This window comes from Chiloscyllium plagiosum, chromosome 25 (genome assembly GCF_004010195.1).
Source record: "Chiloscyllium plagiosum isolate BGI_BamShark_2017 chromosome 25, ASM401019v2, whole genome shotgun sequence".
NCBI classification, from domain to species: domain Eukaryota; kingdom Metazoa; phylum Chordata; class Chondrichthyes; order Orectolobiformes; family Hemiscylliidae; genus Chiloscyllium; species Chiloscyllium plagiosum.
This window is the reverse complement of record NC_057734.1, coordinates 26930515-26946310: the sequence shown is the minus strand read 5'-3', so window position 1 is coordinate 26946310 and position 15796 is coordinate 26930515. Positions and strand designations below refer to the sequence as shown.

Below are 15796 nucleotides of genomic sequence, written 5' to 3'. Positions count from 1 at the left end.
AGAAAAGTCAAGCAGCATTATATTTGCAGTAGTTGGGTCCACTGGAACCACCTGCGATGTCTTGGATAGATTCATTGCCACTAATTCTTCTTATTTTTATTCATCTAAATACAAATATGAAGAATTGGCGCACAAATGAGATTTTGTGTTTCATATGTATTTAATTGTGGATCTTTGAGGATCTGATAAAAGTAGTTGGCCCTTGAAGTGTCTTACAATTCCCAAAGTGGAGAGCCCCCTGTCGTAGTCAAAAAAAAACTTGCTCCATCCATTCTGCTGCTATTTGTAATATTTATGACACAATTGTGAATCAGATGAAAATGGAAGGCTTATCAGATTGCACTGAAAGGCGTGAGTTTCAGGCTCTGCCTGTTATTCCAGGTGACCACCTCCGAAATCTTCATTACCCTTTCTGCATTGCAGTCTCTATCAAAACCATCAGGTTTGACCCTCCCCACATTTCCGTCCGACTCACTTATTGTATTTACCAGCTCCTGACTTTACAACTGAGAGAAAAATAAATTCCCTCACCTCTATCTTAAAAGGCAACCCTTATTTTCAATACAGTGTCCATTAATTCTGCACTCACACACAAGAGTAAAAATCTTTTCCAAGTCTAACTTTCAAGACCAGTCAGGATCCTATAAACTCCAGTGAAAACAAGCTCAGCCTGTCCAATCTTTCCTCATAAGACAATCCATTCATTTCAAGTGTCAGTCCAGTAAAACCTCTTTGAACCACCTACCTACCCGAAGAATAACATCATTACTTTGATGTTCCATTCCTTCTGTAATAAAGGAGAGCATTCCATTAGTCACCTTAATCATTTGCTGTACCTGCATTGATATGACATGGGGTAAACCGCCCTGCTAATTTAAACCCGCCACACAAAGAAGCTCATCTCGTGCCCTAATCTGTTAAATTTCGAGAGGCAAAGAATTATCCCAGATTTCACTAATTAAAGTAAAAATTAACAATTTTATTATTTAAGTCCAACAGAGAACATTAAAACCACAATTTACAACTCGTTTCTCTTAACCCTGTCTTTTACCTCCCACTCTACAATACAGATCTGATTAAGATTTACAAAAAACAAAATCACGTTTCAAAACCAGTCAGCTTTGTCAATTTTCCTCTGCAGATTTTCCTCTGTAGATTTTCCTCTGGGTTTTTCTGGGTCATCTCTTCTTCAGTCTTCTGCTGCACAACCTATCTTCTAGACAGGTACCTTTCAAAGAGAAAGCAGTCTATATTTGTTGGTGCTTGGTAGTTCTCCTCCAATTGTTCAAAATGTTCAGTTTTATACTACAAAACATTGGATCATTTAATTGATTTGATGTCATCGAAGCACTAAACTCAAATTCAATTGGATTTTGGTATCTGGGACATAATTTAAACTGATTGGCCAAATTTGAATTTGTTTTTGTTCCATGGCAACACAACTCCACCTATTGTTTCAACCAAGTGTTACATTTTAACCTTGTTCAGCACTCTCTGTGTTTTCGATCCATCCTTGCTAGCTTCCTCTCCCTCTTAAAGGTATAGTACACATCTATCTTCATAACATCTTCCCCTTAAGTAAAGAATGAACCATCATAATGAAAAGATGGCTTCATTTTTCTTCTATTCCTCAACCACAGTATCATGACATACATATAGCTTTATCTAAGTTCATATTAACTTCTTCCCATGTACATATAACATTGAATAGATACCAATCTCATCTATACTTTACCAGTTAAATCCACAATAATGCATCTGTGATTACACTCTTATGACCTGCAACATGTACAATGTGTAAATTAAAAGTCTATAGCAGAAGACTCCAATGGAATAGTTTTATATTCTTACTTTTAAAGCATTCCAAGAATGTAAGAGGATTGTGATCCATGTACACAACTATCTCTGACACATTATTCGTGACATACACATTAAAATGTTGTAAGGCCAGTACTAAACTCAACAGTTCTGCTTCGGTCGTGGAGTATTTCCTCTGGTGGATGTTGAGTTTCTTTGAAAAGTAACCAACTGGGATTTCAATCCCATATCATCTTCCTTTAGCAGTGCAGCTCCAACTCCTATGTCACTAGCATCGATGGCAACTTTGAGAGATTTCAAAAGTTTGGTGTAGCTAAAACTAATGTGGTGGTTATTATCAATTTCAAGTGGTCAAACGCCTCCTGACATGGTTCTGTCCACCAAAACTTTGTGTTCTTCCTCAGCAAATCTGTTAATGGTGCCACGACATTACTGAAGTTTGGAACAAACTTCCCATAGAACCCACTGAGTCCCAAGAATTAAAACATCTCTTTCTTTGAGGTTGGTCATGGAAATTCCTCATTGGCTTTCGTCTTTGTATTCCATGACGTCATAACCATCCATAAATAATGTTATGTCCCAGGAACATCACCTCTGCTTTCGTGAATCCAGTTTTATTTCAGGTTATTACCAGTTTTGCTTCTCGTAGTTGTCCAAAGAGTCTGCCAACTGTACCATGTCATCTTTCCAGGACTTACTAAAGATCACAACATCATCCAAATAGACTGCACAGTTTGTTAACCCAGCATAACTCTGTTCATAAATCTTTGGAATGTGGCGGGTGTGTTTTTTTGCAAAGGGCATTACTTTGAATTGATACAGCCCATTTGGGGTTACAAACGCAGAAATTTCTTTCGCCATCTCTGATAAAGGTACCTGCCAGTAACCATGCAGTAAGTCCAACTTCGTGATGTAACTGGCATGTCCAACTTTCTCGATACAGTCATCCAATTTCGGTATTGGATATGAGTCTGATTTTGTAATGGTGTTGACCTTCCAATAATCCACGCAAAATCATTTGTATTGGGAACTAAGACGAGAGATTGAGTGAATCCTTAGAAGAGTATAAAGGCAATAGGAGTACACTTGAGAGGGAAATCAGGAGAGCATAAAGGGGACAGCTTTGGCAAATAGGATTAATGAGAATCCAAAGGGTATTTACAAATACATTAATGACAAAAGGGTAACTAGGGAGTGAAGAGGGCCCCTCAAAGATCAGCAAGGCAGCCATTGTGTGGAGCCGCAGGAGATGGGGGAGATACTAAATGAGTATTTTGCATCAGTGTTTACTTGGAGGAGGACATGGAAGATATATAATGTGGGGAAATAGATGGCGATATCTTGAAAAATGTCCATGTTACAGAGGACGAAGTGCTGGATGTCTTGAAACGCATAAAAGTGGATAAATTCCCAGGACCTGATCAGGTGTACCCTAGAATTCTGTGAGAAGCTAGGGAAGTGATTGCTGGCCCCTTGCTGAGATATTTGTATCATCGATAGTCACAGGTGAGGTGCCAGAAGACTGGAGGTTGGTACCATTGTTTAAAAAGGTGGCAAGGACATAGACTGGTGAGCCTGACATTGGTGGTGGGCAAGTTGTTGGAGGGAATCCTGAGGGACAGATTTTACACGTATTTGGAAAGGCAAGGACTGAATAGGGATAGTCAACATGGCTTTGTGCGTGGGAAATCTGGTCTCATGATCTTGACTGCGTGCGTGGGAAATCTGGTCTCATGATCTTGACTGCATTTTTTGATGAAGTAACAAAGAGGATTGATGAAGACAGAGCGGTAAACGTGATCTATTTGGACTTCAGTAAGACATTCGACAAGATTCCCCATGGGAGACTGGTTAGTAAGGTTAGATCTCATGGGATACAGGGAGAACTCGGTATTTGGATACAAAACTGCCTCAAAGGTAGAAGACAGAGGGTGGTGGTGGAGGGATTTTTTTCAGACTTGAGGCCTGTGGCCAGTGGAGTGCCACAAGGATTGGAGCTGGGTCCACTAATTTTCATCATTTATATAAACAATTTGGATGTGAACATAGGAGGTTAGTAAGTTTGCAGGTGACACCAAAATTGGAGGTGTAGTGAACAGCAAAGAAGGGTATCTTAGATTACAACAGGATCTTGATCAGATGGGACAATGGGTCGAAAAGTGCAGATGGAGTTTAATTTAGATAAATGCGAGGTGCAGCATTTTGGGAAAGCAAATCTTAGCAGGACTAATATACTTAATAGTAAAGTCCTTGGGGGTGTTGCTGAACAAATAGAACTTGGAGTGCAGGTTAATAGCTCCTTGAAAATAGAGTTGCAGGTAGATAGGATAATGAAGAAGGCGTTTGGTATGTTTTCCTTTATTGCTCAGAGCATTGAGTATAGGAGTTGGGAGGCTGTACAGGATATTGGTTAGGCCATTGTTGCATGCAATTCTGGACTCCTTCCTATTGGAAGGATGTTGTGAAATTTGAAAGGATTCAGAAAATATCTACAAGGATGTTGCCACGGTTGGAGGATTTGAGCTATAGGGAGAGGTTGAATAGGCTGGGGCTGTTTTTCCTGGAGCATCTGAGGCTGAGGGGTGACCTTATAGAGGTTTGTAAAATCATGAGGGGCATGGATCGGGTAAGTAGGCAAAGTCTCTTTTCTGGGGTGGGAGAGTCCAGAACTAGAGGGCATAGGTTTGGGGTGAGAGGAGCAAGATATAAAATGGACCTAAGGGGCAACGTTTTCACGCAGAGGGTGGTGCAGAGGACATGGTGGAGGCTGGTACAATTGCAACATTTAAAAGGCATCTGGACGAGTGTATGAATAGGAAGAGGTTAGAGGGATATAGACCAAGTGCTGGCAAATGGGACAGGATTAGGTTAGGTTATCTGGTCGGCATGGACGAGTTTGATTGAAGGGTCTGTTTCTGTACTATACATCTCTATGTCTGTAGGACTCTATGATTGGTGAACTCTATTTGCTTTGGCTCAGTTCAATGATCTCCTCATAGTGTATGGCCTCCACCTCCTTCTGGACCTGTCTGCTTTGAAAGGATTATGCTGATAGCAGTGTTGTTTTATCGGAACAGTACTCCCTATGTCTACTTCATGTACAACAACATTAGTCCTCCCCATCTGATTCCTACATATGTCCCCATACTGCAGTAACAAACCTTTCAACTGTGTTCTTTGCTCCTGAGACAGATAGTTTACTAACCATGGGAGATTTATTATAACCAAAGCAGCCACCTTGTCACATATTAAAACCCTGGAAACCATTATAAATCTCATATTAGTGTCTGCTTGTTAAGCTCGTACGTTTCCTCGGCTCAATGAGGTGGTTGACCTTGTAGCTGTACTAACACATTATAGTGAAACTCCTTCCCAGCATGGGAATGTTCTTCTTTTACAAGAATCCATTGTAATGCTAACACTTGCTTATCAGCTACCAACTAGCACTGTCCAGACACTACGTGACTGGGCAAAGTTCCTACTTACTCATTATACTGCAATTAACTGTTTGCTAACTTGTTAAATGATTGCAACCTATATAATCACACAACTCTCTATATCTCGCTGGAGTGACCTGCAACCATTAGGTCGACTTGTCTCTCCCTGTGAGCTTACAAATAAACAGTCACTAACTCAAGGTTTGTGTGGCGCGATTTATAGTTCTCCTAAATTGGACCGCTGTGACTGAGTACCCGCTGCATAATTCATTTCATCCCCAACAGTTGGCGTCGTCTGCAGGACCTCTATTCATGAGGTTTCCAGGCTTTTCCTTTTTTTTTTGTTGTCTCGATTTTCTCACTACTTTGATGAACCTCCCTGAGTCGGTGGGTTTTATTTTTGCAACAAGACGGGGAGAAAACACTTCCTCCTTGAGTCGCCCGGTTGGTATTTTTGCAACAAAATGGGAGAGTTGCTTTCACTGCTGGCAGTGTTTCCCTCAGCCACGAGCCAGAGTGGGTAGGTTTGGGCTGTAGTTTTAGTTTTGATCCTTCAGGATCTGATCGAGACACCATTAGCAACGTGTTGCTGCAAGCAAGGTTACATTTGGGGACTTTACAATGTTCCCCCGGCAGTTTGTGACCTTTCCTCCTCTGAGCCAACAAGTGAGTAGTGAGCTGGGTTCCCTTGTGGCTACGTGCTAGTGTGAGAAGCTGGGGCAAGGTGGGGTTGAAGGAGACGGCGCCGGACTTTGTGATTAATTCGGCGGTGTTCGCCGGGATCCCGAGTTCTGTGGTCTGTCTCTGCTTCTGTTGTATGTGTTTGGCTGGACCTATCTTGCTTTGTTGCTTTGTCTTGTTTGTTTACTCGGTTTTGTTCTGTTTGATTTGGTATTTTGTTCTTTGCTTGTTTTTGCTTCCAGGCTAATGGGATCACTGAACTCTAAATGCAAGAGAAGGGCTGCAGTAATTATAGCTGTTTGCTTCAGGATGTCCAGACTTTTAATGAATTTAGCATAGGGACACCTCTGACAACTATTAAAGACTCTGTTGTATTTCCCCTGAGTTGTGGACTAATGTAGAGGCTCGAACAACTTGCCTTGAAAATAGTCAGAATTGCAAATAGAATGACTGAGGCGCATTTAAATGTTGTACACTTCGTTAAGCAGCCATGTGTCACCTCCAGAGTTTAGGAGGCTAAACTCCCTAACTTTGACTGTTCTGTAATGTGACTGTCTCAGTACCCTTACAAGCCAGGAATAAACAAAAGCTAAAAATTGAGATAAGAAGAAATCTGGAAAATGTTCGTGTGTGCAAGAGAGGGAGACTGACTCGGCGCTGATTCCCTGTAGCTAGCAGAAAGTTTAACCCTTTGTAATCTGTTTTGAATGCACACTTGATTGTTGTTCCCTGGAGCTCGAGATCCAGGACTTTTTAAATTTGATTTGCATTTTGAAAATTTGAGATTTCTTTTCAGGTTAAGGAACATCAGTGATTATGAAATATCACTTCTTCTTTACAGGCCATGACTGCCCTACTGTCCACTTCTAACTAATCACTTTTATGCTCACATGAAAGCCAATCTTATTTAACTTCAAATCAGTTTAATATGGAGGATCTTTATAATCTCTTAATTACAATCTTTTTAAAAGTCTTCTCCTTTAGATTCTGCACCATTTGATATCAAAATAAACTTGCTCTCAAACTCCCCATAACTTCATGCTACTGCCAAAGATCACTTTCACCCCTCTCTCCCTTGCATGTTGGACTAATGAAAGAATTGACTAAAAGTAGTAAAGCAGTAGCATTAAATCTGGGCCTCAGGTGCAGAACCATTCTGTTCCAGGATGAGAGCAGGTCTCTGCTCAAGTTTTAATTATAATCTAAACCTAACATTGAGTAAAATCACCTCTGACTTTAACATTTGCTCATTGAGTGGAGGACTTGCATGAACTTTTTAATTTAGTTAAATATTGTAAAACTGGAAGCATAAAGGGATCCAAAATATCTCAAACCAACAGTATTCATTTCAGAAAATGATACTAGCAGATTTAATTTTTTTGTTTCAGACTTGTTTCTTTCCATTTAACTTTAAGACTGTGGAAGATGAGGTGCTCTTCCTCCAGGCATCGTGTTGCTATGGTCAGGCGATGGAGGAGTCCAAGTACCTGCATGTCCCTGGTGAAGTGGGAGGGGGAGTTGAAGTGTTGAGCCACGGGTTGGTCCGGGTGTGACATGCAGGTCCTTGGACTCCTCCATCGCCAGACCATAGCAACACGATGATTGGAGGAAGAGCGCCTCATCTACCTAGCAACCACAAGGGATGAACTCGGATTTCTCCAGTTTCCTCACTTCCCCTCCTCCCACCTTGTCTCAGTCAAATCCCTCGAACTCGGGACCGTCTTCCTGACCTCTCTGCCCCCACCCCACTCTGGCCTATCACCCTCACCTTGACCTCCTTCCATCTATTGCATTTCCAATGCCCCTCCCCCAAGTCCCTCCTCACTACCTTTTATCTTAGCCTGCTGGACACCCTTTCCTTCTTCCTGAAGAAGGGCTTATGCCCAAAACCTCGATTCTCCTGTTCCTTGGATGCTGCCTGACCTGCGCTTTTCCAGCAACACATTTTCAGCTTTTGCAATGTTTTTCCTTCTGGTGTCACTGTTATGATCCAATCAAACAATATGAACTAGTCCAGGAATTTCCATGGCAAATGAGGTGAGCAGTGGTTCTCTGTTGGGATGGCCAGAACCAGACTGAATCATGATGCAAGTTGCAGGTAAAACCAACTATATCCAGCACCCTCGTGATCCCAAATGCTGTGTGCCAGCCCTGACTGGGTTGATTTGGACCAGGATACCCACTGGGGTCAGAACCTACCTCAGATGCCCACCAGGTGACCACTGCTGAACAATCCTTTCCAGAGGGGACCCTGGAAATGGGGGCAGGCAGCCCTAGTATTATGCCTTTGGGACTGGGAACAAGACAGCAAAATCCCCCAGGGACAAATGGCTGTCACTTGCTTTAACTGTGGAAATGTGCCATTGGGGAGTGATGTTTCCTTAATGTAACCTGGGAGCTAATGTGGAGAATTGACATGCTGGCATCCTAGCAAAAGGAAAATCTGCTAATATAACACTGTTCATTGTGCTCTTGGTGTGCTCCATGATTTTGGAGCCTTGTGGCAACAGAGGATTTTTAACCACCCCAAGGTAGCTTAATAGTAATGCTATTGTGGGCGGCACGGTGGCACAGTGGTTAGCACTGCTGCCTCACAGCGCCAAAGACCCAGGTTCAATTCCCGCCTCAGGCGACTGACTATGTGGAGTTTGCACGTTCTCCCCGTGTCTGCGTGGGTTTCCTCCGGGTGCTCCGGTTTCCTCCCACAGTCCAAAGATGTGCAGGTCAGGTGAATTGTCCATGCTAAATTTCCCATAGTGTTAGCTAAGGGGTACATGTAGGGGTATGGGTGGGTTGCGCTTCGGCGGGGCGGTGTGGATTTGTTGGGCCGAAGGGCCTGTTTCCACACTGTAAGTAATCTAATCTCTTTTGTCCAATCAACCTGCCGACAGTTATCAAGATGTTCAGCTCATGCTGAGGCATTTCCAAAGGAATGAGCAAATAGATACTGCTGCCAAGCAAGCACCCTTACACCCCAAATTTCTGGTCACACTGGGTCCCCAACAAAACCTGGATAGAGACAATATGGGGACAGGTTTGCCAGACCTGGGTAAAGTACAGAAATGACAGGGGAAGCCCCATCCTGAAAAGCACAGACTACAGCCTCAAATAGGATACTCCCTTCATACTCAAACCAAAATGTGGGATCTCCTATTACTGGCAACAGTCCTAACACATCATCCCCTCTGGAAAACGTCTGAGTCTCAGAGTTTTATCTACCACTTGCTTTATTCTATGCTGTTTAGCTAACTCACCTACCCAATTTAATCTTCCTGCCCCCCATTTCCGATACATAAACTAAGAGCGAGATCTCCAACTTTGATCCTGTCAATTTCCCTTTAATTAATTTCAAAGGGCTTCTCACTACTTGTCCAATTATTTACCCAAAGGGAGTAAACTAAGTAGATTCATTTGGGACATCCCTAATGGCAAACAATATGAATGCGATACCTTTATCCCAATCATTCAGGTAATCCTGACAGTATGCTCTCAACATAGTCTTCAAGTTCTAAGCTACCTTTCTAAAGCTCCCTGGGATTTAGGATGATACGCACTGATTTAAAGTGCTGTACATCTAAGCTGTCCATAACCACCTCAAACAGCCTAGGAGTAAAATTTGACCCTTAGTCCAACTGAATCTCTCTGGGTAGCCCATCCTGTGTGAAGAAAGCTACTAACTCTTCTACCACACCTTTTGCCTTGATACTCTATAATGGAATTGCCTCTGGAAATCTGGTAGATACATCCATTATGGTTAACAATTACTGATTCCCACTTTTAGTTCTCAGGGATGGGGGGAGACATACACAATCAATTATAACCTGCGTGAAAGATTCTTCAAATGCAAGAATTGGCAACAAAGGTGCTGGTTTTATTACCACCTGTGGTGCACCTACCATTTGCGTGTATGACATGTACAGCAAAAGTTAACCATGTCCTTATGCATTCCAGGCCAATAAAAATGTTTTTGTACCTTAGCCTGAGTCTTTTGTACCCATAGTTGACCCTCCACAAGTAGTTCATGTGCTATCCATAACTCCTCTTGTCTGTATGTTACTGGCAACATAATCTTGTGCACTTCGGCCCATTTCTCCTCTGCACTAACCTGCCATAGTCTCCATTTCCGTCTTAGTATTCTATCTTTAAGATAATAACCCTCTGGAATAATCTCTGCCTCCTTTCCAGAGTACGCATCCACATATATATCTTTTATCGTCTTGTCTTTCTGTTGCAAGTCCCTGAGCCTTTCAGGACTAAACACTTCTGTCTGACCCTCTGTAGGTTTTTCCTACACCAATACGTCAAGCAGGGTGGTCCACTAACTGAACCTCAACTCTTTCGTCTTTCTCTTTAGTTTTTCCTTCGTGCTGTCACCTATGATAGTAGAATCTTGTTACGACACAGTCTGGGAAAATACCAGGATATCTTTCTTTTAGCTCCTTGGTTTCTTGGGTCTTTCTTGGGCTTCTCCACAACAAGGGGTGTCACTCCCACCTCACACCCTGTTGAATCATTCTCAAGATCAAACTGTATTCCTGGAACTGACACTCTGTCAATCACTCCCACTGTTACTACTTTAGTTTTGAATTGGCATTTCAACCTGATATTACAGAGGGGAATGCCAAATTTCTGTCCAACTATCCCACAAGTTACCACACTCTCAGGTAACAGATCAGAAAGACTGCAACTTCTCTCATCTCCTACTATTAGAAACTGGTTAGATCCCATGTCTCTCAAAATTATAGCTTCTTGTCCTTGTCCCCCTATTCTTTGAGTAAACTTTACCCATAGAGGCAAATTCTTTATAGAGATCAGGCACTAACTCCATACCCAGCCCCTGCCTAGGCTGTGCACACTCCTGCAGCTCCTTGGCTCTTATTGGGATTTCCTTTACTACTTTTACCAATGCCATTGGCTTAGCTTCTTTTAGAACATCTTTTCCCATAGTGCCTTTCTTTAATGACCAGCACTGTGACTTTGCATGTCCCACCTCCTGGCAGTGAAAACACCTGAGGCCTTTCACCGCCTTGCCACCCTCTTTGGCTTCTTTAGCCTGTGGTAAACAACTATTTGTGTTCTCTACTTTGTTTCACAGTGTAGGACATCCCCTTCTCCCAATTTCTATAGCTCACAGGACGAAATTCTGGCTGGAAGCTTGCCTTAAGTACTCACATGTATTCATCTGCTAATTCTGCTGCCCTTACTTCCTGAACTTTCTGTTCCTCCACACAAATTCTTTTCATCTCTGGAAGTGAGGTTTTAAACTCTGAGTGTCATAGGTCTTATCTATCTTTAAGGCCTGCACCCATCTATCAAAATGACTGTTTAATTCTTTTAAACTCAACATAAGTCTGACCAGCTTCCTTCTTTATGTTTCTGAACCACTGTCTACACGCTTCTGGTACCAATTCATAAGCACTTAAAACAGCCTGTTTAATCTCTTCATAATCTCTTCACCCCTCATTTGACAGTATGGCAAATACCTCATTAGCTCTGTCTACCAATTTAGTCTGAACTAACATTACCCTCAGACCACCATATGTGCCTAGCCAATTTTTCAAATGAAATAAAGAAGGCTTTGACATTTTTCTCATCAAAATGTGGCAGAGTTTTGACATTTATACATATCACTACCTTTTTTAATCTCCATCTGTTAACTTGACTTTCCTGACTAAGTTGCAACTTCTCAAGTTCAAATTCTCTCCCTTTTTGCTCAGCGAAAATAAAGAAGGCTTTGACATTTTTCTCATCAAAATGTGGCAGAGTTTTGACATATTTATACATATCACTACCTTCTCTTTTAATCTCCATCTGTTAACTTGACTTTCCTGACTAAGTCGCAACTTCTCAAGTTCAAATTCTCTCCCTTTTTGCTCAGCGAAGAACCGTCTACCTTTTTCTCTTTCCCTTTCTTTTCTTTTTGTTCAGCTATGAACCTTCTCTCTCCATCTTTTTCCTCTCTCTCTCTTTCTCTCTCCCTTTGTTTATCTTCTAACTCCATTTTCTTCAATTGTAATTTACGGTTTTTTACCTCTACTGCACTTGTCTGTTTCTCTGACAAACCTAAGTGTTTGATTAATTCCCTTACAATTTCATCTTTACTTTTGTCCTTGGTTAAACCCAATCTTAACTCTTTGCTATTTCTAAGAGTATGGTCTTTTCTTTTCTTTCTAAACTTTCTTGGCAAATTTGGGAATCATCTTCAAACCCCAGAACCTCTTTAGCAATTTTAAGAGCCATCTCTCTCACTTGTAATTTAGCCGACTACAAGTAACTGAAATTAAACATATTGTCTCACCTATATTTTATTTAACTATCTAGGTGACTAACAGGCAAGTGTTTAAATTTAACATGCTTTTTCTTCGTATCCCAAATCTATCCAAGTCTGTCCAAATCTCAGACTGGATCTCTCTAAACCCGTTCAAATCGCAGATGAAAGCCCCCAAACTGCTGTGATATGGGGTAAATGCCTTTGCTAATTTCAACTGACACACGGAAAAGCTCACCTCGCCCCGTAATCTGTTAAACTTTGAGAGGCGAGGAACTATCCCAGATTTCAATATTTATAGTAAAAATTAACAATTTTATTCTTTAAGGCCAACAGTGAACGTTAAAATGATATTTACAACTCCTTTCTCTTAAACCTGTCTTTTACCTCCCACTCTACGGTACTGGTCCAATTTTTAAAAAAAAAATCCCCGATTAAGATTTACAAAAAAAAAACACGCTTCAAAACCAATCAGCTTTGTCGATTTTCCTCTGTAGTTTTTCTTCACTGTTTTCCTTGTCATCTCTTCTTCAGTCTTCAGCTGCACAACCTTTCTTATGGACAGGTATCTTTCAGAGTTTTATTTGGCTAGCAGTCTATACTTGTTGGTGCTTGGCAGTTCACCCCCGTTTATGTTTTTTTAACCTCAAAACATGGTATCATTTCATTAGTTTGATGTCATCAAAACACTAAATTCAAATTTGATTGGAATTTGGTATTTGGGGCATAGTTTAAGCTGATTGGCCAAATTTGAATTTGTTTTTGTTCCATGGGAACACAACTCCAGATATTTGTTTCAACCAAGTATTACATAGAGTCAGAGATGTACAGCATGGAAGCAGACCCTTCGGTCCAACCCGTCCATGCCGACCAGATATCCCAACCCAATCTAGTCCCACCTGCCAGCACCCGACCCATATCCCTCCAAACCCTTCCTATTCATATACCCATCCAAATGCTTCTTAAATGTTGCAATTGTACCAGCCTCCACCACTTCCTAATTTTTTCAGTACAGTCAATAGTTGTTATTTAAGAAACACAACAAGTGCAGAAGCACATAATGGAATACCACATACAACAATGTGAACGACCATAATCTCATTGAATGGTGCAAACATGCTAAATAATCTGTTTCTGTTTGGAATGATCAGATGGCCTGACAGTGTGACATTGGGTGATGTATAAATATTTGTCAGGGTACAAAGAAATCTTCTGCTGTTCTTCAAAATAGTGTTAATGGCTATTATACATTCAGGTGAATACGTCCATTATGAAATACAAAATCTCAGACAATGCAATGCCCCCACAGTCCTTCACTGGAGTTCTAGCCCGGATTTAGCCCTAACAGCTTAAGCATCGAACCCCATAACTTTCTGATTCATTTGTAAGAAAGCTGCCAACTGAGGTCTATGCATTAGCTGGCTACCTTTGGGCAAGTCTTTTCTTATGTATGAACCATGCAAGTAGGAACAAAGGATTAGAGAGAGAGAATAGGAATTGAGAATGTGAGTGAAAGATAAGGGGTGGCTGTGAAGTTTAATGGAGAATTTCTGGCCAATCTGAACTGTACAAGAACGTGGCAATGAGATAACTGCATGCCATGCATTTTTGTCACATTACATTAAAATAGGGAGGTGTCTCACTTTTTGGCACACTTGCTGAATGAATTAAGTTGTTATTTTTCTTATTGTAATCCACTGTGTTGATCTATGCCATTGCCATTACAGAGCACTGCCATCTCCTGGCAAACAACCTCAGACAGTGGTTGCATGTGATTAGCTGTTGGAAAGTGGGTTTCCTTCTTCTGGCAACATTTAACGGCATGATGCCTCTCGCAGTTGATCAGTAAGTCAGGACATTGCAATGCTGGAGTGAGCATCAGTTGTGGGAAGGATTTCACTCTGATCATATATTGTTCTCTTGGACTACAAGAGCAAGGCAGCGGCCTAGTGGTTTATCACTGGATTATTAATCCACAGACCCAGGTAACGATCTGGGTACCTGGGCTTGAATCCTGCAGTAATTGAATATATACAAGGCTGAGTTAGGCACGTTTCTGACTGGCGATTACTCTGGCTCCAAACTCTTATATTCTTTCACTCACCTGAGTTGCTTATATGTCGCTGAGGGAGCTGAATTTCTCTTGTTTGAGAGACAACATGTACACTCATTTGAAAACACTGATTTGGTTGACCTGAAATACAGAGTGTGTTAATGGGATGGAATATAGGCTTGTAATACACTATCTGGTAGCTGTCATACTGGAGCCCAAGATTAAAATTACTCCCTTTCCCCCAGCCCCAACAGCCCCTTACTAAATACAAGCCTTTTTTCAATGCTGTGATTGTTCAAAGAGTGTTACAATGATCTTAAGTATTAATCAAAATATTTTCTCAAATATGCAAACATAGACAGTGAAGGCCTTTATAATTACCTCCTACCTTCCTCAACAAAATGTCCTTCTAATCCAACATATTAAAACATAACATTTTCCCAACTGCTGTTCTGAATTATGGGGTAATTTCACCACTCCTCCAACATTCCACGCTATCAGCAATGCTTTCTTTTGAATAAAAGGTTACAGTATTTTCAGTCAGACCGGAAAGCCAAAAAAATGTTTTAAGAGTGCTTTCAATGCTTTTGATAAAATAACTTATCCAAGGACTGTCTGTGTTGAATTAGCTAATCTTAACTTGTAGTGCCTACAAGTGGCATGGCAATGGGTATCATGCCTCAGGCTTGAGAATGTAATTAGTCTGATTGCTGTTGATGTACCACAGCTAGAATCTGCATGTGTGTGGGCTGTGGATGATGAGACAACAGACCCAGCTTTCATTCCCATGTTGGTGGCTAGAGTGTCCATTGTTGTGCATAACAGGAGGATAGGAATAATCACATTCTACTGAGGAAGGCTAGCAACTTTGGAACCAATCTCAAAAGGTGAGGAGAAAGTCAGAATGGAAAAGAAAATAACTCATCTAGAAGTTTCTTCCTGAGTGGAGGTGGGATGAGGATAACTTTAACCCACAGGATTGGGTGGAACGTCTGTTTTAATCCCCACCCAATATTAGTCGCTGTTTATTTGGAAGTAGATTGAACTCAGGTGAAATGTAAAACTAATATTACAGCCAAACCCACCCCAAAGGGTGGATTAGGTTAAAATTGCTTTTGCAATTCAAACCTTACATTGTTTTATATGCTGCATTGTTTAATCCAAACAAAAGAGTCTTTGTATATGATAGAATCTAGGCTGCAGTTAAATCTCATTAGAGAGAAAAAAAAATGTTTAATGACAGTATGACTTGGTAAACTATAGATCACAACTCCTTGAACACTAATTGAGTAGATTAGGTTAGATTACTTACAGTGTGGAAACAGGCCCTTCGGCCCAACAAGTCCACACCGACCCACCGAAGCGCAACCCACCCATACCCATACATTTACCCCTTACCTAACACTACGGGCAATTTAGCATGGCCAATTCACCTGGCCTGCGGGAGGAAACTGGAGCACCCGGAGGAAACCCACGCAGACACGGGGAGAATGTGCAAACTCCACACAGACAGTCGCCTGAGTCGGGAATTGAACCCGG

At 41.4% G+C, this 15796-nt stretch overlaps 1 long non-coding RNA gene across 1 annotated transcript in view; it reads left to right on the top strand.

Annotated features, from left to right (window-relative positions):
* The first annotated feature begins 5387 nt into the window (after positions 1–5387).
* Positions 5388–15796, top strand: part of LOC122562693 — a 27020-nt gene continuing 16611 nt past the window's right edge. Inside the window, exon 1 of the long non-coding RNA XR_006315389.1 lies at positions 5388–5456. This is a non-coding gene — a long non-coding RNA (uncharacterized LOC122562693). The remainder of the gene's footprint in view (positions 5457–15796) is intronic.